Source organism: Anabrus simplex, chromosome 2, assembly GCF_040414725.1.
Source record: "Anabrus simplex isolate iqAnaSimp1 chromosome 2, ASM4041472v1, whole genome shotgun sequence".
Lineage (NCBI taxonomy): Eukaryota > Metazoa > Arthropoda > Insecta > Orthoptera > Tettigoniidae > Anabrus > Anabrus simplex.
In genome coordinates, this window is record NC_090266.1 from 329,145,957 (window position 1) to 329,173,166 (window position 27,210).

Sequence of the window (27,210 nt, forward strand, 5' to 3'; positions counted from 1 at the left end):
TTCACAATATATCTGTGTGAAGCGGTGTGGTAATATTTGTGATGGCGCCTAGAAAGTCACTGGGTCCGTGCAACACTAAAAAAATTCCATACCGTACAACACACTCCGCATGCTGTTGTGGCTTGACCAGTCACACGGCTGTAGTATGGAAACCTCCACTCTTATTACATGTTATAAATCTCATTTTTGGTCCGTATTGAAAATGTACAGTTCAACAACAATAAAGGTGTTTTAACTTAATCCACCTATTCAATACTTTTATTTTCACTTATAGTGGTTACATAAATAGACTCACAGTTAAATGGGGCATGTGTCGCCCTCAATTAAGGGCATCTTCAGCTTGAAAACAATCATCAAGAGTACAACTAATATTAAAAGTGGAAGCTAAAAGTTTAGCCAGTTATTAAAATTCGGGACATAAAAATGTGAAAAATGATACAATATATAAAGATGCTAATGGAAACACTGTCAATGATTAAACTATAATTTTGTCGGAGACTAAAACTTCTTTCATTAAAATTCCAATTAAAAGAGTTCATTTAAAATGTTAGTGGAAAAACAAAGTGGTAATATTATAAAGCCAACGACATGAGGGCGTGAACACAAGCATAAACATGATTGTCATAAATACAATATGTCCAAGACCGCTGATGAAATTCGTCAGCATGAAGTGAGACAGAAGCATCAGTTGAAAAATTGTAAGTGGCCCTTAGCACCGATAGGTAATACTATTGGCTGAAACCTTGCCAGGAAATGTCAGTAGATACAGAAATAATTTTTTTATGTTAGTTGAAAGTTGTTATTTGTTATCTACTGTTGTGTTGGTTTAATCATTGACAGTGTTTCCGTTAGCATCTTTATATATTGTATCATTTTTTCACATTTTTATGTCCCGAATTTTAATAACGGGCTAAACTTTTAGCTTCCACTTTTAATATTAGTTCTACTCTTGATGATTTTTTTAGGCTGAAGATGCCCTTAATTGAGGGCGAAACATGTCCCATTTAACTGTGAGTCTATTTGTGTAACCACTATAAGTGAAAATAAAAGTATTGAATAGGTGGATTAAGTTAAAACAGCTTTATTGTTGTTAAACCTCCACTCTTCCAAAATTCCAACTTTCCTGCTCATATTACAACAAACTGCTCAGAGTTATGTACATTAACCTCGTGTATAACGGCTTGCTTGTCTGTCATCTCAAGTGGATCACCCGGTATGTGCGGTAGTTATTTTCATCAAAATATAAGAGTTAAAATTCTTGGTGCATTATTATATTACTGAACCTTTTGTGCTAGTAGATTAACAACATAGACTCTGGTTTGGGGGAATGGTTAGGATTTGGAAGGTAGTGGTCGTGGCCTTAATTCCCTGGCGTGAAACTGAGAAACCATAGAAGAACATCTTCAGGGTTGCCGTTGATGGAGTTTGAATCCATCATCTCCCGAATAAGACCTTACAGCTACACTATGCATACTAAGTAGCCAACTTGCTCGGTACTGGAACAAAGGGACCGCAAACACTAGATAATGTTTAGTAATGTCACAAATTTAATTAACTGAAATTGACTTTTAAAAGATCAATTTAGGGAAAAAATTTAAATCTTTGTTTCTGATGATGATGATGATGATGCCGATGATGATAATGATAATGATGATGATGATGATTATTATTATTATTCGAGCAGCCAGGAATTGAGTTCATCGGCCTATTTCTGTTTCCGAAGCAATAAGTAAAATTAACTATCATGTCATTTGCAAAACCGATGAGTAATGAAGATTTCTTTTAAATGTCTGAACATGAACCATCAGCTATTGTTTCTAAGAACTTGCGGGAGAGTTATTCATTTTTACAATGACTTCTGGATTGAAGTCCAAGTCTAACAGTACATCTGAATCACCACTTAGCACTGCACCAAGCTTGCACGTGGCCTTGGAAACAGGATACTTGACTGTGCGGCGTCCACCTTCATTTTCACTACATCTACAAATTAGATTTCTGAAGCAAGGAGTAATAATGATACGTTTTATGATGCCAAAACAATGAGTAGTGAACACTTCATTTAAGTGTTGAAACATGAACCATCATCTATTGTTTCTGAGACTTTGTGAGACTGTTATTTATTTTTACAATGGCTTCTGGAGTGAAGTCCAAGTGTAATATTACATCTGAGTTACCACTTAACATTTTACCAAGCTTGCACATGTCTTTAAAAACAGGATAATTTGACTGTGCAGAATCCACTTTAATTTTCACTGCTTCTACAAATAGATATAGTGGGTAGCAGCATTTGCTGATATAGACTGACCAGCAAAAAAGCCACTTTAATTTACTTATATTAAATTCTAAACATAATTTAGAATAGGGTAATGCACCTTGATCATTTGGTACATATTGTTTTATTGGCTGTATTAGCTGGTGATAGAATGCATGGCCCCTTCTCTTATACTATTATTGAACAACGAAAGGTCTTTTCATGAGCAAGTGTTTTTCCCGTGCTGAACGTCTGCTACATAGTGTGCTACTGGTTGCTTTGCCTCCCTTCCGCTTGGAAAGCATAACAACTTTCAGCAATGGTTAATGTGTCATTTCTAGTTGAAAACATGCCCGATGCCCAAACATATTTCCAAAGCCATTGCTTTGATTGCTGTTAAATGCAGCTTCCTTTACGCAGCTGCTACCACAGGCACACCATCCACCACAGTGCAAGAGGCAGTGAAACAATTTCGAGAAATGCGTAGTTACTCCAGAAGACCTGGATATGGCAGAAAAAGGAAGACTTCAGCCTGAGATGACCAATTACTCATCAGCCAGGATCTTAGAGATTGCCTTACAAATGTGGTTGATGCTCGAAATCAACTGCAGCATGTACAACGATCAGCTGTTGGGCCAGATCTGACCAGACAGCACCGAACCACCAGTCTTGTCAGCACACCCAGTGCACCATGCAGCAGTGAGGCCAAATGTTCTGATGAGTACAGGTTCTCCCTGAGATCTCCAGGTGGTAGGGAAAGAGTCTGGAGACGATCTTTATAGACTGGCATGCAGAATGTATATTCTCTGTAAGGATGTCGTTTGGCGAAGGCTCCGGGATAGTGTGCAGCGGCTTCTCCATGGAGGCGTGAACATAGGTGGAGTTAACTTAGAATGGAAACCTCAACGGTCATCGCTACATTGAGATTCTTGCTGACCACGTCGTGCTCTTTGAGCCATTTATTATAGACAAATTCGTATTCATGCACGGCAGTGTTCACCCACATGTAGCGCGTTTCCTATGACAGTGTCTCGATGCCTTGAAGATTGTTTGGCTCAACTGACGAGCATGCAGCCCTGATTTTAATCTCGTAGAACATCTCTGCGATAAGTTGGATAGATTAATCCGAGGCCATAATCCTATTCTGGATACATTAGGTGATCTGAGGACAGCACTTCAAGAGGAATGGATTTGTATTGACAAGAGACGCATCAGAACGTTCATTGAGATCTTGTTCAACACAATGCTGGCTGTAATTATGGCTGAAGGGAGACAAACCAGATATCAAGTATTTGTTTCTCTTACTGTTAGTGTGGACATAAGTTGTGTACATTAGCATAATTTTCAGAGACGATATGTGTGTAAAAAATTAAACATTTAGACAAAACCAGGAAACGTTTAGGCTCTTTACTTAAAACGGTGAGTCTTTATGTCAAAATTGGTTTAGACAGCGTCAATTGGCATGCCACAAGTTCCTAAGTCTAATATTTAAGTTTAGGACAATTGCAGCTATGTTATTCGTAGGATTACTTCTTAGTTTATATTTAAACATGAATTTTGGTATTTTTTCAACTGCCACTTTTCGCCAGAAATTTGGGGTCGTTTTGTTCACTGGAGGGAATTTTCCATCAGGGAAGAAATCAGCAAATCTTAATGTGACTCGCTGTAGCGTTACATCTTCCTCGCTGCTTCTCTTACTGCGTAAGGCAGGCAGTGATAACAGGAGTGGTCATTCAATCACTAATGATCTGCATTTAGGGCAGTCGCCCAGGTGGCAGAGTCCCTATCTGTCGTTTTCCTATGCCTTTTCTTAAATGATTACAAAGAAATTGAAACTTATTGAACATCTCCCATGGTAAGTTATTCCAATCTCTAACTCCCCTTCCTATAAACGAATATTTGCCTCAATTTGTTCTCCTGAATTCCAACTTTATCCAGTGGCGGCTCGTGGATATCAGCAGTGGGGGGCGCACCTTAGTTTCATAATTGCACAATTATCTCAAGTTCTTCAAACAATGTTATCAAGATACACACTTCGAACACTATACGGTGCAATGCATATGCAATTGTTTTGATGATGATGATGATGATTATTATTATTATTATTATTATTATTATTATTATTATTATTATTATTATTATTATTATTATTATATGCCTTTACTGGCAGGACCTAGTGTTTACAGTGCACTATGTCTTCTGGTATGGGCTAGAGCAATTTTGTTACTTTCATTGATCTGTCTCTGTCTTATCCTTGGCTTTGACAATATGAAAGTGACTGAGGTATGAGCGATGCTAGTAATGCCATTCCTTCTGCAGCCAGTCCCTGCTATGAATGGTGTGAAAATGTTGCTCATAGGGTCGGTTGGTGCGTGCATTTCAGTGGGCTTGGCAGACTGATATGTAACAGCAACTTCTGACTCAGTGAGGAAAGCAACGGGAAACTACCTCACTCCTCATTTCCCTAGTATGCCTCTTCAGTGATGCGTAGGCCATCTATGACAGCTGATGGCAGAGCTGTTGAGGATCCAACCAGCCTTAGGGCTGAAGACTGAACATACATCCCCCTGTGGGTGGGGGCGGTAGAATAACACACACGGTATCCCTGCCTGTCGCAAGAGGCGAATAAAAGGGGCCCCAAGGGCTTTGAACTTTGGAGCGTGGGTTGGCGACCACGGGGTCCTCAGCTGAGTCCTGGCATTGCTTCCACTTACTTGTGCCAGGCTCCTAACTTTCATCTATCCTGTCTGAACTCTCTTGGTAAACTCTTGTTCTTTTCCTACCCCGACGCTATTAGGTTTGCGAGGGCTAGGGAGTCTTTCATTTTCACGCCCTTCGTGGCCCTTGTCTTTCTTTGACCGATATCTTCATTTTTCGAAGTGTCGGATCCCTTCCATTTTCCCCTCTGATTAGTGTTATATAGAGGATGGTTGCCTAGTCGTACTTCCTCTTAAAACAATAATCACCACCACCACTGAACATACATACACATACATTATTATTATTATTATTATTATTATTATTATTATTATTATTATTATTATTATTATGATTATTATTATTATTGAATAATAATATAATATTTGCCTGTTCTTGTCCACGATCGAGTTATGTTTACGAATTAGTTTCACTGTAGTGATCACTTAAACAAGACACGACATTGACTTCACCAAGCATTTCAAAGTCCATGGTACTATTGATACCACCCCTGTGGTGACCCATTTATCTCCTTTCCTAGAACGGGAGAATAGCAGGCAAGGAAAGCAGTAAAAGGTTTCTGAGATATCACTTCCACATATCCGCGAGTTCTTATTATATACGTCAGGAGAATTAATTTGTCTTTGGAAAGCCCTATTTTCATTTTTCTTGGTCTCCGGTTTTTTCAACAAGAAGTCTGGTGTCGGTCTAAAACACTCCTTCAGTTCGACTTTCTTATCGATAGAAAGAGAAGTAAACGTTAGTACTTTAATATGTTCGACGGTAATCATACCGTACGAAGTGCAAACATAACACTACGCCTACATATAAATCACAAACTTTCTCCTAATTTCACCTTGTCATAGTCACCTCACGAGATCATTCATCAACACGAAGTTAAACATCGCGCTCTCCAAGTGAGTATGGCCAACATGAGTCAAGTGCGAGTAGACAGTAGTTACAGTCGTTACTCGTTTCGTTAGTTAATAATCCTAAAAATTACAAGACTATTTTAAATATATACTGGCACATTTAACTCAGGTAAGTGCCTCAGTAAAATAGTCCCTAGTTTTAGGAGAGAAATGGCATAAACTGACCACTATTAAGTAGAAATCAGATCACCAGTGTTTCGGGTAGGTTGGCTGCAACAATTGGCCGCGGCAGAAACGCGCCGGAATCTCCGTAGAACAGCACATCTCTACTGCGCCTCTGATTGGCTCCCTCAAGGCCAGTCAAGCGAGACTCGGAGTATTTGGTCCGCTATGAGAGAGCGCCCTCCTGCGCGGGGCCATCAGCGCATCGTGCCGCAGTACAGTACCACTCGCGCCCTTGATAATAATCTTACAGTACGTAAAATATTTCCCTTGTTAACATTTAAGATTAAAATTCCCTAATTTAATGGAACCCCGTGGGGGGCGCGCGCCTTAGCGCCTCCCAAACGAGCCGCCACTGACTTTATCTTCATATTGTGATCTTTTCTACTTTTAAAGACGCCACTCAAACTTATTCGTCTACTGATGTCCTCCCACGCCATCTCTCCACTGACAGCTCGGAACATACCACTTAGCCGAGCAGCTCGTCTACTTTCTCCCAAGTCTTCCCATTCCAAACTTTGCAACATTTTTGTAACGCTACTCTTTTGTCGGAAATCGCCCAGAACAAATCGAGCTGCTTTTCTATGGATTTTTTTCCATTTCTTGAACCAAGTAATACTGGTTTGGGTCCCATACACTGGAACCATACTCTAGTTGGAGTCTTATCAGAGACGTTTATGCCCTCTCCTTTACATTCTTACTACAACCCCTAAATACCCTTATAACCATGTGCAGAGATCTGTACCCTTTATTTAAAATCATATTTATGTGATTACCCCAATGAAGACCTTTCCCTTTTATAATAATACCTATGTGTTTACCATGATCCCCAAAGGGAACATTCACCCCATCAACGCAGTAATTAAAACTGAGAGGACTTTTCCTATTTGTGAAACTCACAATCTAACTTTTAACCCCGTTTATCATCATACCATTGCCTACTGTCCATCTCACAACATTATCGAGGTCATTTTGGAGTAACTCAAAATCTTGTAACTTATTTAGTACTCTGTACAGAATAACATCATCTGCAAAATGCCTTATCTCTGATTCCACTTCTTTACACAATACCTATATAAGAAAACATAAAGGTACAATAATACTGCCTTGAGGAATTTCCCTCTTAATTATTACAGGGACAGATAAAGCTTCGCCTACTCTAATTCTCTGAGTTCTATTTTCTAGAAACATAGCCACCCATTCAGTCACTCTTTCGTCAAGTCCAGTTGCACACTTTTTTGCCAGTAGTCTCCCATGATCTACCCTATCAAATGCCTTAGATAGGTCAATCGCGATACAGTCCAATTGACCTCCTGAATCGAGGATATATGCTACATCTTGCTGGAATCCTACAAGTAGAGCTTCAGTGGAGAAACCTTTCCTAAACCCAAACTGCCTTCTATCAGATAGACTGGCCAATGCGCGCATAACTCATCTCTTACTTGTTGTCTGCATTGGTGAGAGAGCGGCCGTAACTCGGTGATGTTGCCCTCCCCCACCCCGTTAGAGAAAGGTAGCTTGCTCATCCTGAGGCCTCACATTAAAACGGCGGACGTCACATAATTTTTCAGTGTGATTCAGCATCCCCTGCCAGTACCGTTTGCTGCAGCCCAACTAACGTGCACTTGGTTATAGGGGTGCTATTCCCCACTAACGTTCAAAATATGCATTTGCATATGCGCATATGAATTTTTAAAACATCCGGGCCCTAGTTGTCAGTTTCATTTCGGACTGAAATCTCTGTTGAAGAATGTGTTTTTTTCTCTCCAACCATTGCTTTTCCTTCAGTTTTTCTTGCTTGCCACTTTCGTGTTCCAATGAAGCAGATAGCCGAGCCGCAGGTGCAACCATATCGAATGGGTTTCTGTTGAGAGACCAGACTAACGAATGGTTCATAGAAGTTTTAATACAACATGTGAACGTTGACGAGAAACTAATTGTGATGGGAGACTGGAATGCGGTGGTGGCCAAGGAAGAGAATGTAATACAGTAGGAGTATTCGGATTGGGACATAGGAATTCAAGTGGAAGTCGTCTGGTTGAATTCTGCACCGATCATAATTTAGACCTTGATAACACTTGGTTCAAACACCACAAACGACGACTGTACAGGTGGACGAGACCTGCAGACACTCTAAGGTATCAAATAGACTTCATTATGATTAGGCAGAGAATCAGAAACCAGGTTTTGGGTTGCACAACTTTCCCTGTAGCAGATGTGGACTCTGACTCCAACTTGTTGGTCATGAAATGCCATCTGACCATGAAGAAATTGAAGAAAGCAAGGAATGCAAGGAGAAGGAATCTAGACAAGTTGAAAGGAAAGAGTTAAAGGGACTGTTTAAAGAAAAATGTTGCAAAAGCGCTAAATGGAACGGTTTAAGGAAACACAATAGAGGAAGAATGGACAGTCACAAAGAATGAGGTTTCTAGGGCTGCTGAAGAAATGTTAGTAAGGAAGGAAAGATCAACTAAGAATCAATGGATAACTCAGGAGGTACTATACCTGATTGATGAACGACGAAAGTACAAGAATGCAAAAACTGAAGAGGGCAGAAAGGAATACAGGCGATTAAAGAATAAAGTGGATAGAAAATGCAGGATAGCTAAGGAAGAATGGCTGAAGGAGAAGTGCGCGGATGTTGAAGGTTGTATGGTCCTAAGAAAATCAAGGAAACCTTTGGAGAAAGGAAAACTAAGTGTATGTATATTAAGAGCTCAGATGAAGAAACACTTCTAGGGAAAGAAGACAAGGCAGAAAGATGGCAGGAACATATCCAACAGTTGTATCAAAGTAAAGACGTAGATGATATGGTTCTGGAACAAGAAGAGGCTGTTGATGCTGATGAAATGGGAGACCGAATTTTGAGGTCAGAATTTGACAGTGCTGTGAGAGACCTAAATGGAAACAAGGCACCTGGAATTGGTGACATTCCGTCTGAATTAGTGACTGCCTTTGGAGAAACCAGCATGGCGAAGTTATTCCATTTAGTGTGAAATATGCATGAGAAGTGCCATCCGCTCTTCGGAAGAATGTTGTTACACCTATCCCTAAGAAAGCCGGTGCTGACAAGTGTGAAAACTACAGCATATACGCCTGCAAAATATCAACACGTATTATTTACGGAAGAATGGAAAGACAAAATGAAGCTGAGTAGGGAGAAGATCAATTTGGCTTCAGAAGAAATGTAGGAACAATTGAAGCAATCCTGTCTTTACGTCTCATCTTAGAGTATCGAATTAAGAAGGACAAGCCCACATAAATGGCGCTCGTAAACTTTGAAAAGCCATTCGATAATGACAACTGGACCAAGCTATTTGAGATTCTGAAGGTGATCGGGATCAGATACCGAGAACGAAGAATTATCTACAATCTGTTTAAAAATCAGTCTGCAGTCATAAGAATCGAGAGCTTTGAAAAAGAAGCAGCAATCCAGAAAGAAGTGAGGTAAGGTTTCAGATTGTCCCTCCTCCTTTTCAATGTTTATATAGAACAGGAGGTAACGGAAATCAAAGAGGAATTTGGGAAGGGAATCGCAATTCAAGGAGAAGAAATCAAAACCCTGAGATTTGCTGACGATATTTTCTTTTTATCTGAGACTGCAGAAGATCTGGAGAAATTGCTGAATGGCATGAACAGAGTCTTGGGGGAAGGAGTGCAAGATGAAAATAAATAAGTCCAAACCAATCATAATGGAGCGCTGCTTATAGCTCCTCGCTCCTCCGACCATTAATGGGAGGAAAGCAGAGCACAAAACTAGCAACTCATCACGGCGTGGTTACAGAGGACTTTTTAAAGAATTTACTTTACGTCGACCCAACACAGAGTGGTTTTATGGTGACGATGGGATAGGTCAAGGAAGCGACCGTGGCCTTAAGTAAGGTACAGACCCAGCATTTGCCTGGTGTGAAAATGGGGAAACCACAGAAAACCATCTCACGGCTGCCGACAGTGGGGTTCGAACCCACCATCTCTCGGATGCAAGCTCAGAGCTGCGCGCTCCTAACCGCACGGCCAACTCGCTCGGTTGGCTCCAGAGTGGTGAGACGGAGTGCGAGTGACACAAATGGGTATGAGGTGACGGTTTGCGGCTAACTGCAATGGGACTATACAGGGTGGTCGCAAACGACGTGAACCGAGTACGTGAGGGTTGGTCATGCTGATAAATAATTTGAAAAAAAATAAATCGATATCTCTTACCGTTGTGATTTTATCAGCTGCTCAAGTTAGCCAATCAGTTCGCTTCGCGGGAGAATTCAAATGGGCTTTGCTAGGTGGTGGTGTTCAAGTGAAAGAGAGACACGCCTTGTGCTCTAATGGACTTAGGTCTACCAGGCTCTACATGGTGTGGGCTACATGTAATTATGATCCTCCTTCCTTTGAATTTATATTTCAATACAAAATGTTATGTGTTATTTATTTAATGGAAAATCAGTATAATGCCTATCTATCTTCTATGAAATGATGCTTTGATATAAAGCGTTGTTACTGTGTGAGATATCTCTTTTGTATTACCATCAAATGTTTCTAAACTGAATTTTATTAACTGGATACATCATTAATAACTACTGCAGCACAATCATATTAGACACCAGCAATTTTACCTGTTCTTCGCACGGGAATTTGCAGTGGATTACATGCTTGCTTCAGGAATTTATGCGAAGTAACATGGCTCTAATCACACGTTTAATGCGACGTGTTAAAATGATATTTTCCGACGGCAGCGCGGAGCAGTAACGAAAATAGGATGAAGCTGAACAAATTAGAGAGAGAATGATGATGATTTCCGAATTTATGGTACGGTACCCTTCCTGGTCCGAAGTTGCGCGAAATTCTCAAGTTCAATATTGTATCTCTGACCACTTGCGCGGCGCTCTGACGATGATGATACCCCTATTAATATCAGCAACACCGAAAAGAGTAAAAATGACTTTTTAGTTTTCCCGTTTTCTACCTTGAGGTGACATATACGACATGCCGCACGGGCCATGGACTAAAAATCCAATTCTTCGTAACCATCTGCGTTATTATCCGCCGTACGGTAAGCACGTACATGGTATAAAGGAACGGAAATAACATATTCTTAAACTTTGTTATGTGCAGACCTAATGTCAAAGAAAACATTCGAGAATAATTTTCCTATAAATACCAGCTTTGTATGGTTACCATGACATAATATGCACCTGATTACACCATCCGGAGTGAGTAGATTCCAAATAAATAGTTTGCTTGAAATAAGTTCACCAGTTTTCCACATATAGGAAAATGCAATCAGTTAGGCAGACAGCATACCTCATGTTTCCTCGGTGTTCAGATACATCAGGTGAGGTTAATTTTCAGGCCAGAAAAATATCATACATCTTCTGATTTCCTCCTGTTATGGATCCTTCAAATAACTGTAGGTGTGCGAGGGTGTCCGTCACTGTCTGCAGAGCATGAAGCTCGTAGAAAATAGTATTTTCTTCCATCATTTGAAGAGTAAGCTAAATTATGTACATAACGAAAATTACTTAAAATGAAGGGGCGTTTCACATATAGTCCACAGATTTTACAAATAATCAATAGCATAAGAGGAAATTGAAAAGAAACCTCTTCCTATCTTCCTAGAAACCCGCAGTCTTTTCAGTGGTTTTTAAATTATATGCGTATCAAAACATGCTCCTGGATGGTTTGAATATAAAGTTTGGTCGAAATTTAATCAATAATGTAAGAGAAAATTGAAAAAGAAAACGTATTCGAGTCTTCCTATGAACCGCCAGTCTGTTCGGTGATTTTTAAATGATATGCATATCAAATCCTGGTCCTGAATGAGTAGACTCTAAATATGAAGTTTGGTTGAGATCTATTAAACCGTTTACCCGTGATGGTGGAACAAACAGACAAACAAACACAAAAGTTAAAAACTACTGATATGATCTCGGGATGACCTAAAACGGATAAATATATCAAAATTTTTGGAAATAGAGGAATATTATACACAGAAGACCCCCTAGAATTATGTTTATAGATTAGACCTACCAGGTTTTACATGGCGTAGGCTACGTGTGATGATCATCCCCCTTCCTTTGATTTTTAATTTCAATACAAAATGCAATGTTTGTTACACGTTGATAAGTTAATGGAATATCAGCATGAAATGATGCTTTGGTTTTATAGCATTCTTGTTATTGTGTGAGATACGGTATCTCCTTTGTGTTACCATTCGGAGGTTTTTAAGGTGAATTTTATTAACTGGACACATAATAATAATAATAATAATAATAATAATAATAATAATAATAATAATAATAATAATAATAATAATAATAATAATTTCGTGTGGCTTTTTCTAGCCGGGTGCAGTCCTTGTATGGCAGACCCTCCAATGATGGTTGGCGGCATCTGCCATGTGTAGGTAACTGCGTGTTATTGTGGTGGAGGATAGTGTTGTGTGTGGTGTGTGAGTTGCAGGGATGTTGAGGATAGCACAGACACCCAGCTCCCGAGCCACTGGAATTAACCAATGAAGGTTAAAATCCCCCACCCGGCCGGGAATAGAACCCGGGACTCTCTGAACCGAAGGCCAGTACGCTGACCATTCAGCAAACGAGTCGGACAACCGGACACATGATTAATAATTACAGTAACACACTCATATTAGAAATTAGGCCTACCAGGTTATACATGGTGTAGGCTACATTTTGATTAAGATCTCCCTTCTTTTGAATTTATATTTCAAATCAAGGTTTCTTACATATGAGTGAGGTTATGGAATACTAGTTTAAGTAGTCCTACCTATCTCTGTTCCACAATTTGCAATACTGATATCTCCCGTAATGATCTGAATGACCTCGATGAATAATATCTCAGTGTAATCAACAATTGCTGCATTGGAAACAGGAGTGAATTTCGCCTTCTATGCCTACGGTATTCTAACCTCTTCATCTCTTCGAGTACTTTACTCGCGACAGGTTTAGATAACCTATACCGCTCCAAAAACTGCATTTCTCTTAGTTCAATTATGCAATTTATTCTTCGTGAAACTTCCTGTCTCTCAGCAGTTTGAAGGTAATCTAAATAGAGCACATAAGCAGCAAACAGAAAATATTTTCCAGCCATTTTTATTTTAACATGACGTTAAGCAGCATGGGACGAGAGGCCTACGTTAAATTAACAGAGAGTTAATGGTGAGTTAACGAAGGTTGATGAATAGCCATTCTGTAAACTATCCCGTTAAAGCAGTTTAACGTGAATTTAAATCCTTAACGGAGTTTGATGATTTGGTTCCACACGTTCTTAATAGATATTAATGGTTTAGTTGCAACTTTGAACTTGGCTGTGTGATTAGGAGCGCGCAGATGTGGGCTTGTATTCGGGAGATAGTGGATTTCAACCCCACTGTCGACAGATCTGAAGATAATTTTCCGTGGTTTTCCATTTTCACACCAGGCAAATGCTTGGATCTGTACCTTAATTAAGGCCAAGGCCGCTTCTTTCATGCTCCTAGCCCTTTTCTAACCCATCGTCGCCATAAAGCAGTAGCGAAGCCTGGATCGACCGATGGGCTGGAGTTATAGTTACAAAATGATGACAGATCATAATGAAGCTGCTTGTGCGTGTGTGGTGCGCGCATGCGTAAGTGTTATTGTATGGACACTGATACAAGTGAATTATGTTGATATACAGATTGCAGTACATTAAAATATCTTACATTAAAATGCAGAACGAGAACAATATGATCAAGGTCGACAGTTTAACAGCGAATCGGATGTTCAGATTACAATCTAAAATCCAACTTTCGAGGCTTCTAAGAAAATAGATCCAAGAGATCTGTTGGTTTAACAATTACAGTATGTCTTGTGAACGTTCAAAAGAGCCAACCCATTGAGCGGACTTTCGCTTGTTTATTGTCAGTTTCTGTTCATTTCATTTTTCTAAAATTCCATGGGAGAGGGGAGGTGTGTGGTTCCAACCCCTAGTAATCCATTCCCCCCACGTGGCTACGCCTCTGCCATAAGACTTCTCTGTGTCGGTGCGGCGTAGAGCAAATTTCAAAGACATAAATAAATATATACACTGACTTAGCAAATGTCATGGGATAGTCACCTAATAGCGTGTGGGGCCTCCTCTGGCCCTGCGAACTGCAGTGAGAAGCCGTGGAAGTGAATCGACAAGTCCTTGGTAGTCCTCTGGACGTAGCTGACAACCAAATCGTTTGCAGAGCGGCCGCCAATGCTGGTCTGTTCGTGGGTGCAGCATCCATGTCACGGAGCCTGCGTTCCAGGACATCCCAGATATGCTCGATAGGGTTCATATCGGGGCTCCTGGGTGGCCATGGCAGTCGTTGGAACTCCGCTGCATGTTCCTGGAATCATTCCCGGGTGACGTGGGAGCGATGTGGTGGCGCGTTATCATCTTGAAACACCGCAGAACCGTCTGGGCGCTGGAAGGCCAAAAATGGGTGGAGATGGTCTCTGAGCAGCTCAACATACCGCGTACAATTCAAAGTCTCTTCCAGAACAACTAGGGGGCCTAGTCCATACCAGAAAAATGCACCCCTGACCATAACAGTGACACCAGCGCCCTGGACCACACCTTCGAGGCAGGCGGGATCCATCGCTTCATGTGGTCTTCGCTATATATGGTGCCTCCCATCGGCATGGTGCAATTGAAATCGTGATTCGTCCGACCATATCACGTTACGCCATTGTTCCAGTGTCCATCCCTGGTGACTGGCGACAAATGCGCGTCGTTGTGCCCGATGACGTTGGGTTAACAGTGGCACCCGTGTGCGGCGCCGGCTCCCATACCCCATAGAACACATGTTCCTACGGATTGTCCACTGGGAGACGTGTCTAGCACGGCCTGTGTTGAAATGAGGCGTGATTTGTTGCACGGTTGCCCGTCTGTCACTATTGACAATCCGTCTCAGATGTCGCTGGTCACGGTCATCGAGGGTGGCTGGACGGCCGGTCGTTCCTCTCTTGTGGACGGTGACACCCGTATTCAACCACTCACGATGCACCCTGGACACGGTTGATCGTGTGAAGCCGAATTCCCGCACCACTTCCGAAATCGCACTTCCCATCCGTCGGCACCGACCACCATACCCCGTTAGTAGTATAATTGGACAGTTCGGCGGCCACCACCTCCTCCGGCTCCCAGAGGCCACCTCCACCACCACCACAGCCAGAGGCCTCCCAGAGGTCTCCTCCACCACCCGCGGGAAATTTGAATTTGTAAACAAAGCCACGTGCTTTTTGACAGCTATCATCGACAACAACGCATCGCTAACCTCAGTACTGCCATCTTGACAGGCCTAAACCTCAGTAGTACCAACTTAACCTAACTAGCGTGAGATAAACAAATCCACGTCTTTTTTGACAGCTGTCATCCGCCATCTTTAAACTACAGAGCACCGTGCTGCCTTCTTTATCGCAGTAGCTGCAAATTCGTCACCTGTCATCGGCAGTGCTGCCATCTTGGCGGGCCTAAACCTTAGAGATACCAACTTAACCTCACTAGCGTGAGATAAACAAATCCACGTGCTTTTTTGACAGCTGTCATCCGTCATCTTTAAATCACAGAGCACTGTGCTGCCCTCTTTATCGCAGTAGCTGCAAATTCGTCACCTGTCATCCGCAGTGCTGCCATCTTAACGGGCCTAAACCTTAGTGCTACTAACTTAACCTCACTAGCGCGAGATTAGAATCGGTAAACAAATCCAAGTGCTTTTTTGACAGCCGTCATCCGCCATCTTTAATCAACAGAGCACAGTGCTGCCCTCTTTAGCTAGATACCTTTGAAATGTGGTGGCGGCAAATTCCACGTGCTCTTGTTTGGAAACAAAGCTATGTGCTTTTTTGACAGCTGACATCCGCCATCTTTAATCTATAGAGCACAGTGTTGCCCTCTTTAGCTACTTACCTTTGAAATGTGGTACGTCACAGCTGTCATCCGCAGTGTTGCCATCTTAACGGGCCTAAACCTTAGTGCTACCAACTTAACCTTACTAGCGCGAGATTTGAATCGGTAAACAAATCCACGTGCTTTTTTGACAGCTGTCATCCACCATCTTTAATCCATAGAGCACAGTGGTGCCCTCTTTAGCTACTTACCTTTGAAATGTGGTGGTGGATAATTTGAAAAATGCTTTTTGATAGCAGCTATCTTTAATCCAGAGAGCACCGTGCTGCCCTCTTTAGCTAGATACCTGTGGTGGGAGGCAATTCCACGTGACAGCAGCCATCTTTAATCAAGAGGGCAACGTGCTGCCCTCTTTGTGGCGGTGGCAAATTCCTCGTGCTTTACAAACTCACGTGCTTTTTCTGACAGCTGTCATCCGCCATCTTGCATCACAAACCTCAGTGCTGCGCTCTTTAGCTAGTTACCTTTGAAATGTGGTGACGGCAATTTGAAAAATTCTATGTGCTCTTGTTTGGAAACAAAGCCACGTGCTTTTTGAAAACTGTCATCCACCATCTTTAATCAATAGAGCACTGTGCTGCTATCATGCGGGCAATTTCGTCAGCTGTCATCCGCCATCTTTAATCTACAGAGCACCGTGCTGTCCTCTATGTAGTAGCGGGCAATTTGAAAAGTTCTGTTAGCTGTCATCCGCCATCTTTAATCAAGAGAGCACCGTGCTGCCATCTTTAGCTAGATACCTTTGAAATGTGGTGGCGGCAATTTGAAAAATTCTATGTGCTCTTGTTTAGTAAACAAAGCCACGTGCTTTTTTTTGACAGCTGTCATCCACCATCTTTAATCAATAGAGCACTGTGCTGCTATCATGCGGGCAATTTCGTCAGCTGTCATCCGCCATCTTTAATCTACAGAGCACCGTGCTGCTCTCTATAGTAGCGGGCAATCTGAAAAGTTCTGTTAGCTGTCATCCGCCATCTTTAATCAAGAGAGCACCGTGCTGCCATCTTTAGCTAGATACCTTTGAAATGTGGTGGTGGCAAATTGAAAAATTCCACGTGCTCTTGTTTAGTAAACAAACTCACGCGCTTTTTGTCAGCTGTCATTCGCTATCTTTAATCTATAGAGCTCAGTGCTACACTCTTTAGGTACATACCTTTGAAATATGGTGGCGGATAATTTAAAAAGAAAAATTCTACATCAGCCATCTCTCGACGCTAATTGCACAAGATGGTGGCTATACATGACTCCTTAAAGGTGCTTATGCAAGATGGCCGCTATACATAGGTTCTTATGAGATGCCCTTGGGATGCTTGCGCAAGATGGCGGTTATACAAGGCTCCTTATGAGACGCCCTAGAGATGCTTGCGCAAGATGGCGGTTGCTCTTATGAGGCGGCTTAAGGGTCCTTGCACAAGATGGCTAGAGATGCCCTAAGGATGCTTGCGCAAGATGGTGGACGCAAGATGGCGGCTATACACGACTCCTTATGAGACGCCTTAAGGGTGCTTGCGCAAGATGGCTGCTGCTCTTATGAAGAAAGCTAGCTTAGAGGCTAACGTGTCGTGCTAGTTCGATTCATTAAATTTGGGGCTTAAATGCATAATGTTAAATATCTCGAAAACTGTGCATCGTAGAGCAAAACGGACAAAATTTTTCTACCCAATACCTCGGTTCGCAGTATGGGGAACATGATATCATAAGAAAAACATAGTCTAATGATGAGATCAACGGTTCGGTTCTAACTTAGGCCCTTTGGCATTAGCTCTGTTTCAGCTCGTAATGAAGCAAGTCTTCGTAACATGATCAGGTCTAGCTATGGTAGAGAGTATAACGTACCGTGCAGGTTCGATTCATTACATTTGGGGCTTAAATGCAAAATGTTAAATATCTCGAAAACGGACAAATTTTTTCTACCAGATACCTAGGTTTGCAGTATCAGGAACAAGAAAAACATAGTCTAATGGTGAGATCGACGGTTCGATTCCTACTTAAGCCCTTTGGCATTGGCAGCTATCTATTTCTACAAGATGGCTGCTATACGTAGCTTCTTATGAGACAGCTTAAGAGCGCTTGCACAAGATGACTGCTGCTCTTATGAGACGCCCTAGGGGTGCTTGCGGGAGGTAGCAGCGACAAGACGATGACTATACACAGCTGCTTATGATACGGCCTAGAGGTGCTTACACAAGATGGTGGCTGCTCTGATGAAGAAAGCTAGCTTTGCATCGTGCAGGTATTTTTACAGCACTAAACCTCATACCTTTGAAATGTGGTGGAGGGTAATTTGAAAAATTCGACGTGCTTTTTCATAAGCTGTTAAGGCCTCCTCTTATGTCAAGGCATAGCTCTATCGAACAAGTTTAAACCTGCATCGGAATAGCTAGAGTAAGCACGTGCTGCAGTGATGACGTCATTAAGCATGTTTAGACTTGCAAATCACAGAAGAAACGTAACAAGGCTGGAATCGAAAACTGCACTCTATGCCGTTAACTTTATCATGTGATCGGAACATTGATTGAAGTGTTTAGAACACTAAATAAGTAGAACCGAACACTGTACTCGATACAACATGTGTTTAGAACATGTCAGGTGATACCTTTGTTCGAAGAAGATTAGTTTACCGCACATTCCTTGTAGGTGCATGAACTTAAAGCATAAATAATAGTTATGTGTAAAAAATCTTGTGAACATAGCAGAATGTTTACTACTTAGGTGCACACATTGAACTTTGCATGCTGAGGCAGCATACTACGTGACCGTGACGTCACAGCCACGTGCTCTTGTTTGGTAAACATAGCCACGTGCTTTTTTGACAGCTGTCTTCTTGACGAACCCTAACCTCACTTTGAAGGACAATAGAGCGTCGCTAACCTCACTGCTGCCATCTTTACGGCGGTAAACCTCAAGGCTGCCACCTTATGCATGTTATAGCGTGGAATTTAAAATCCAACAACGGAACATTGTTAACCTCACTCTTGTCATCTTTACGGCAGTAAACCTCAAGGCTGCCACTTTATGCATGTTGTAGCGCGGAATTTATAATCCAACAACAGAACATTGCTAAACTCTCTGCTATCATCTTGAAAAGTTCAGTGTTCTAAACACTAGTTCGAAAAACGTAACTCATCGCACCTTGGGGATTTTATTAGGTAAGACGTAACCCCTAGGTTCCATTCCTTGTTCTGAACATGAAACCATTTACAAATAAAGATTAATTTTCTACACTTAACAAAGTACAAGCGTTCTTGCTGATAGCGATCGATGAGGTTTTTGCTCCTTTAGCCCTTTAGCCCTTTAGCCCATTAGCCCTTTTGCCCTTTAGCCCTTTTGCCCATTAGCCCTTTTGCCCATTAGCCCCTTAGCCTATTAGCCCTACAAGGAATGTGCGGTAAACTAATCTTCTTCGAACAAAGGTATCACCTGACATGTTCTAAACACATGTTGTATCGAGTACAGTGTTCGGTTCTACTTATTTAGTGTTCTAAACACTTCAATCAATGTTCCGATCACATGATAAAGTTAACGGCATAGAGTGCAGTTTTCGATTCCAGCCTTGTTACGTTTCTTCTGTGATTTGCAAGTCTAAACATGCTTAATGACGTCATCACTGCAGCACGTGCTTACTCTAGCTATTCCGATGCAGGTTTAAACTTGTTCGATAGAGCTATGCCTTGACATAAGAGGAGGCCTTAACAGCTTATGAAAAAGCACGTCGAATTTTTCAAATTACCCGCCACCACATTTCAAAGGTATGGGGTTTAGTGCTGTAAAAATACCTGCACGATGCAAAGCTAGCTTTCTTCATCAGAGCAGCCACCATCTTGTGTAAGCACCTCTAGGCCGTATCATAAGCAGCTGTGTATAGTCATCGTCTTGTCGCTGCTACCTCCCGCAAGCACCCCTAGGGCGTCTCATAAGAGCAGCAGTCATCTTGTGCAAGCACTCTTAAGCTGTCTCATAAGCAGCTATGTATAGCGGCCATCTTGTAGAAATAGATAGCTGCCAATGCCAAAGGGCTTAAGTAGGAATCGAACCGTCGATCTCATCATTAGACTATGTTTTTCTTGTTCCTGATACTGCAAACCTAGGTATCAGGTAGAAAAATTTTGTCCGTTTTCGAGATATTTAACATTTTGCATTTAAGCCCCAAATGTAATGAATCGAACCTGCACGGTACGTTATACTCTCTACCATAGCTAGACCTGATCATGTTACGAAGACTTGCTTCATTACGAGCTGAAACAGAGCTAATGCCAAAGGGCCTAAGTTAGAACCGAACCGTTGATCTCATCATTAGACTATGTTTTTCTTATGATATCATGTTCCCCATACTGCGAACCGAGGTATTGGGTAGAAAAATTTTGTCCGTTTTGCTCTACGATGCACCGTTTTCGAGATATTTAACATTATGCATTTAAGCCCCAAATTTAATGAATCGAACTAGCACGACACGTTAGCCTCTAAGCTAGCTTTCTTCATAAGAGCAGCAGCCATCTTGCGCAAGCACCCTTAAGGCGTCTCATAAGGAGTCGTGTATAGCCGCCATCTTGCGTCCACCATCTTGCGCAAGCATCCTTAGGGCATCTCTAGCCATCTTGTGCAAGGACCCTTAAGCCGCCTCATAAGAGCAACCGCCATCTTGCGCAAGCATCTCTAGGGCGTCTCATAAGGAGCCTTGTATAACCTCCATCTTGCTCAAGCATCCCAAGGGCATCTCATAAGAACCTATGTATAGCGGCCATCTTGCATAAGCACCTTTAAGGAGTCATGTATAGCCACCATCTTGTGCAATTAGCGTCGAGAGATGGCTGATGTAGAATTTTTCTTTTTAAATTATCCGCCACCATATTTCAAAGGTATGTACCTAAAGAGTGTAGCACTGAGCTCTATAGATTAAAGATAGCGAATGACAGCTGACAAAAAGCGCGTGAGTTTGTTTACTAAACAAGAGCACGTGGAATTTTTCAATTTGCCACCACCACATTTCTAAGGTATCTAGCTAAAGATGGCAGCACGGTGCTCTCTTGATTAAAGATGGCGGATGACAGCTAACAGAACTTTTCAGATTGCCCGCTACTATAGAGAGCAGCACGGTGCTCTGTAGATTAAAGATGGCGGATGACAGCTGACGAAATTGCCCGCATGATAGCAGCACAGTGCTCTATTGATTAAAGATGGTGGATGACAGCTGTCAAAAAAAGCACGTGGCTTTGTTTACTAAACAAGAGCACATAGAATTTTTCAAATTGCCGCCACCACATTTCAAAGGTATCTAGCTAAAGATGGCAGCACGGTGCTCTCTTGATTAAAGATGGCGGATGACAGCTAACAGAACTTTTCAAATTGCCCGCTACTACATAGAGGACAGCACGGTGCTCTGTAGATTAAAGATGGCGGATGACAGCTGACGAAATTGCCCGCATGATAGCAGCACAGTGCTCTATTGATTAAAGATGGTGGATGACAGCTGTCGAAAAGCACGTGGCTTTGTTTCCAAACAAGAGCACATAGAATTTTTCAAATTGCCGTCACCACATTTCAAAGGTAACTAGCTAAAGAGCGCAGCACTGAGGTTTGTGATGCAAGATGGCGGATGACAGCTGTCAGTAAAAAGCACGTGAGTTTGTAAAGCACGTGGAATTTGCCACCGCCACAAAGAGGACAGCACGGTGCCCTCTTGATTAAAGATGGCTGCTATCAAAAAGCATTTTTCAAATTATCCGCCACCACATTTCAAAGGTAAGTAGCTAAAGATGGCAGCACGGTGCTCTCTTGATTAAAGATGGCGGATGACAGCTAACAGAACTTTTCAAATTGCCCGCTACTACATAGAGGACAGCACGGTGCTCTGTAGATTAAAGATGGCGGATGACAGCTGACGAAATTGCCCGCATGATAGCAGCACAGTGCTCTATTGATTAAAGATGGTGGATGACAGCTGTCAAAAAGCACGTGGCTTTGTTTCCAAACAAGAGCACATAGAATTTTTCAAATTGCCGTCACCACATTTCAAAGGTATCTAGCTAAAGATGGCAGCACGGTGCTCTCTTGATTAAAGATGGCGGATGACAGCTAACAGAACTTTTCAAATTGCCCGCTACTACATAGAGGACAGCACGGTGCTCTGTAGATTAAAGATGGCGGATGACAGCTGACGAAATTGCCCGCATGATAGCAGCACAGTGCTCTATATTAAAGATGGTGGATGACAGCTGTCAAAAAGCACGTGGCTTTGTTTCCAAACAAGAGCACATAGAATTTTTCAAATTGCCGTCACCACATTTCAAAGGTAACTAGCTAAAGAGCGCAGCACTGAGGTTTGTGATGCAAGATGGCGGATGACAGCTGTCAGAAAAAGCACGTGAGTTTGTAAAGCACGAGGAATTTGCCACCGCCACAAAGAGGGCAGCACGTTGCCCTCTTGATTAAAGATGGCTGCTGTCACGTGGAATTGCCTGCCACCACAGGTATCTAGCTAAAGAGGGCAGCACGGTGCTCTCTGGATTAAAAATAGCTGCTATCAAAAAGCATTTTTCAAATTATCCGCCAATACATTTCAAAGGTAAGTAGCTAAAGAGGGCACCACTGTGCTCTATGGATTAAAGATGGTGGATGACAGCTGTCAAAAAAGCACGTGGATTTGTTTACCGATTCAAATCTCGCGCTAGTAAGGTTAAGTTGGTAGCACTAAGGTTTAGGCCCGTTAAGATGGCAGCACTGCGGATGACAGCTGTGACGTACCACATTTCAAAGGTAAGTAGCTAAAGAGGGCAGCACTGTGCTCTATAGATTAAAGATGGCGGATGTCAGCTGTCAAAAAAGCACATAGCTTTGTTTCCAAACAAGAGCACGTGGAATTTGCCGCCACCACATTTCAAAGGTATCTAGCTAAAGAGGGCAGCACTGTGCTCTGTTGATTAAAGATGGCGGATGACGGCTGTCAAAAAAGCACTTGGAGTTTTTTACCGATTCTAATATCGCGCTAGTGAGGTTAAGTTGGTAGCACTAAGGTTTAGGCCCGTTAAGATGGCAGCACTGCGGATGACAGGTGACGAATTTGCAGCTACTGCGATAAAGAGGGCAGCACAGTGCTCTGTGGTTTAAAGATGACGGATGACAGCTGTCAAAAAAGCACGTGGATTTGTTTATCTCACGCTAGTGAGGTTAAGTTGGTATCACTAAGGTTTAGGCCCGCCAAGATGGCAGCACTGCCGATGACAGGTGACGAATTTGCAGCTACTGCGATAAAGAGGGCAGCACGGTGCTCTGTAGTTTGAAGATGGCGGATGACAGCTGTCAAAAAGCACGTGGATTTGTTTATCTCACGCTAGTTAGGTTAAGTTGATCCTACTGAGGTTTAGGACTGTCAAGATGGCAGTACTGAGGTTAGCGATGCGTTGTTGTCTGTCAAAAAGCACGTGGCTGTCAAAAAACACGTGGCTTTGTTTACCTCGCGCTAGTTAGGTTAAGTTGGCACTACTGAGGTTTAGGCCCGTCAAGATGGCAGTACTGAGGTTAGCGATGCGTTGTTGTCGATGATAGCTGTCAAAAAGCACGTGGCTTTGTTTACAAATTCAAATTTCCCGCGGGTGGTGGAGGAGACCTCTGGGAGGCCTCTGGCTGTGGTGGTGGTGGAGGAGGCATCTAGGAGGCCTCTGGCTGTGGTGGTGGTGGTGGTGGAGGTGGCCTCTGGGAGGCCTCTGGCTGTGGTGGTGGTGGAGGTGGCCTCTGGGAGCCGGAGGAGGTGGTGGCCGCCGAACTGTCCAATTATACTACTCCCGTTCGAACGGTGTCAGCTCACGACGACGTTCCATGTTATACCTGTCACATGCACAGCCACTGCTCACAAGGTCTCCTATACAACTGCCGCTGGCACAGGGGGCGTGTGGTGCGCAGACAACACACCTGTGCATCAGTGCTCCGCTATCCCATGACATTTGCTCAGTCAGTGTATAACTCCTTGTTTGTAAGTCCGCCTCTGTGGCGTAGTGGTTAGTGTGATTAGTTGCCACCAGGCGAGTTGGCCGTGCGGTTAGGGGCACGCAGCTGTGAGCTTGAATCCGGGAGATAGTGGGTTCGAACCCCACTGTAGGCAGCCCTGAAGATGGTTTTCCGTGGTTCCCCAGTTGCACAAATGCTGGGGCTGTGCCTTTATTGAGGCCACGGCCGATTTCTTCCCACTCCTAGGCCTTTCCTTTCCTATCGTCGCTATTAGAACTATCTGTGTCAGTGCGACGCAAAGCAAATTAAAAAAAGAAAGAAAAATTAGCTGGCACCCCTGGAGGCCAGGGTTCGATTCCGGGTCTGCCACAAAATTTGAAAAGTGGTACGAGGGCTGGAATGGGGTCCACTCAGCCTCGGGACGTCAACTGAGTTGGGGGGGGGGGGTCGATTCCCACCTCAGCCATTCTCGAAATGGTTTTCAGTGGTTTTCCACTTCTCCGCCTGGCAAATGCCGGGATGGTACCTAATTTAAGGCTATGCCCTCTTCCTTCCTCTTTCTTGTCTATCTCTTCCGATCTTGCCCCCCCAACACACACACACAAGCATAGCAGGTGAGGCCTTCTGGGTGAGGTACTGGTCTTTCATTCCAGTTGTATCCACCACGACCCAAAGTCTCACGCTCCAGGACACTACTCTTGAGGTGGTGGAGGTGGGATCCCTTGCTGAGTCCGAGTGATAAAACAACCCTAGAGGGTAAACGGATTAAGAAAGGAAGTTTGTAAGTGAGTCGCTCTGCTCGATGTTAGACGGCGCTTGGCTTCTTCATGTTCTCCTGACTGGTTGGATGCCAGGCAGGAAGGTCGTACAGCAGAGCGGGTCATACCATCGTACAGTGAATACATCCAGCTGCAAAACATGTGCGATACCACACGAAGGTGTGGGAAAAGTGGAAAAATGGGAAGAAGAAGATTGTTAATACTCAAAAAATTAGTTCTCTAACAACTATGAACTGTTGTTCCCTTCGTCCTCCTGGTATGATTAATACATTTTGGCATCGGAGGAGACAAGGGTAAAGCTGAAGTACGGAATTCACTCAGTGACCGTGATAGCCGAATGTCTTTGTCACTGGATTCTCACCTAGGTGGTCACGGTTTGAATCCCGACAAATGCATACAGGATTTATCTTCACTAAAGAGGAGTACAGATGGTTCTGCTGCTGGGAGTACTTCTTACATGAGAGTATGATGTGGTTCAGGTCGACTATTTCTCCAGGGTCTTCTGGGCAGTGAGGGGTTAGATGTAAACTACACACTGCACTCAAGGAGCGAATGCAAGTAGCCAATAGACGAGTAGTAAACGACCTACATTTCCATTATTAATATCGAACAACGCTGCCAACATCCAAAAAATTAAAAACCGTACAGAAATTAAAAATAAACCGTATTCTTTATCGTAAAATCGTACAGTACTAATATTCACCCAAATACACTAACATTCAAAAGAATGCGTGCAATAATAGCAAGTAGCAATAATATCAAACAAGAATACTTGAATTAGACGTGTTACTAGAAGTAAAAATATGCAACATATGCACTTTGCTCGTTCTTCATGTGTTGGATTAGGACGCAGCCACTTCCTATACCGTACTGTGTATACTCTCCCACGACTGCCTGTACTTTTCTTTCCTTCTGGGCGCTTTAACAGAAAGTTTTATTCTTTGCGTGTCGAAGGACATGCTTTATTTTTAGAATCAGAACATTTTTTATTATTGGAAATGTTCAGATTTTGTATGCAAAATTATTTTCTCCTGTTTGAATATACCTCATTTCCTGGACATTATGGCGTGGCCTCCACTACTCCAGGGGCCCCCAAGCTTTGAATGTTGTGATTCACCTTTGAGTTGGTTTCAGATCAAGCCATAAAGCGCCTGAATAGTCTGACATGTGGGATGTTTCTGTTTCACTCTGCGTGCGGGATTACCCTACTTCAAACTTTATCGACTGTGGATCTTGTAGTCGTGTATGTGTTCACAGTCGTTTCTTAACCAGCGTGAAGTGTGGTGTAACATCAAACATGTAACAGTGGAGAGTCTAGTTGTAAATCTTATGCTCGTCGAACTAATGGATAATATTGTGATGTACTTACAAATTCTTTTGCATGCCAGTGCAGTGCTTCAGTTTCTTGTTGGTTAGTTTACTATGTATTAGTGAAGTGTATATTATTTTATTTGGCGTTTATTTTGAGTGTTAAATAAGTAACTTATTCGAAAACATATCAGAGGACATACTGGTGAAACATCAGCTATTGATATGGCTATGAAACATAAACTGAAATAAATCGTGGTATATGTACATTCAATGAGACGCGTTCTAACGGTCAAATTTTAAATAATAGCAAATTGCTTGTAGGACTCTTTAACACGTTGAATAAGTTACCATGTTTACACTTGGCCAACAACAATAATTTAGAATGTATATATGACATCATATTATGTGCTTTCCATTTTAGTCCTAGGTTAACTTTAACGGCTGATGATGACCCAACTGTCGGGTAGAAACTAGTCCCATTTGTACATACATGTATATAATACAATAGTTTGTATAACAATTTGGATTTGATTAGTTAGTTGGAACTAAAACCCTTGCCATAGTTACTTTTACGGTTTTCGGTGTTGTTGAGGTCTCAGAATTTTGGCTCATAGGAGTAATTCGTTTACATGCCGGTAAGACACGAGGCTGACGTATTTCAGCACCTTCAGTTACCACTTGAATGAGTCAGAATCGATCCCGCTAACCTGAGCTCAGAAGTCTTCGCTCTACTATCTGAGCTACTCAGCCCAGTATACTGTAATAGGCATGTGGTGTAATTTTGGATATTGGTCGTTTGATCCTCAGACCCACTGGCCCCTATAGGGGACATTTAATTTTGTAATAACCTTGTGATTGTTTCTACTTCCACTGTTGTGTTCTTGCATTGTTGCCTTTCTGAAGAATGCAGCTCTGTAACACAACCGTATTTTAGCGCCAAATATTAACCATTGTTGGATGGTAACATACTCAATTCAGAAGAAATGTCTGATAGCCAAACATGTGGTGCAAGCTGAGGTAAATATCACATTTTCTGTATTTCACACTATTGAATATTTGCTTATGGCATCACAAATCACTCTATTAGTTTTGGTGTAATATACGTTGGCAGTAATATAATTGATACTAAATCTTACTTTGGATCTAGTACATGTTAAGTTTTGATGTCCCCTATTGGGGACATTGGGTCTTGGGCGTAGTTAATGCAGTGTTCATTGTTTCTTTGTTTTGT

At 42.3% G+C, this 27,210-nt stretch overlaps 1 protein-coding gene across 1 annotated transcript in view; it reads left to right on the forward strand.

The window, feature by feature from the left end:
- LOC136863533 (NACHT and WD repeat domain-containing protein 2) overlaps window positions 1-27,210 on the forward strand; it is a 638,416-nt gene that overhangs the window by 268,050 nt on the left and 343,156 nt on the right. The gene's annotated exons all lie outside the window — the stretch shown is intronic.